At 56.3% G+C, this 378-nt stretch overlaps 1 protein-coding gene across 1 annotated transcript in view; it reads left to right on the top strand.

Annotated features, from left to right (window-relative positions):
- Positions 1-378, top strand: part of LOC107677667 (ephrin type-B receptor 4-like) — a gene marked incomplete at its 3' end in the record, with an annotated part of 22,571 nt that overhangs the window by 19,074 nt on the left and 3,119 nt on the right. The gene's annotated exons all lie outside the window — the stretch shown is intronic.

Raw genomic sequence — 378 nt, 5'->3', positions numbered from 1 at the left:
CCCCTCCCCCCCTTTTTTCTCTCTCTGTCTGATGTCGGGTCAGATGTGTCGCCCGCTCTCCCCCGTCTCTCTCTGTCTGTCTGATGTCGGGTCAGATGTGTTGCCTGCTCTCACCCGTCTCTGTCTGTCTAATGTCGGGTCAGGTGTGTCACCCTCTCTCACCCGTCTCTCTCTCTCTTTCTCTCGGTCTGATGTTGGGTCAGATGTGTCGCCTGCTCTCACCCGTCTCTCTCTGTCTGTCTGATGTCGGGTCAGATGTGTTGCTCGCTCTCACCCGTCTCTCTCTCTCTCTCTCTTTCTCTCTGTCTGATGTCAGGTCAGATGTGTCGCCCGCTCTCACCCGTCTCTCTCTGTCTGTCTGTTGTCGGGTGTGATGTG

The sequence above is a fragment of the Sinocyclocheilus anshuiensis genome, unplaced genomic scaffold (genome assembly GCF_001515605.1).
Source record: "Sinocyclocheilus anshuiensis isolate Anshui unplaced genomic scaffold, SAMN03320099.WGS_v1.1 scaffold841, whole genome shotgun sequence".
Classification (NCBI taxonomy): domain Eukaryota; kingdom Metazoa; phylum Chordata; class Actinopteri; order Cypriniformes; family Cyprinidae; genus Sinocyclocheilus; species Sinocyclocheilus anshuiensis.
Note: the sequence above shows the minus strand (reverse complement) of the source record. Positions and strands in the feature narration are given on the sequence as shown.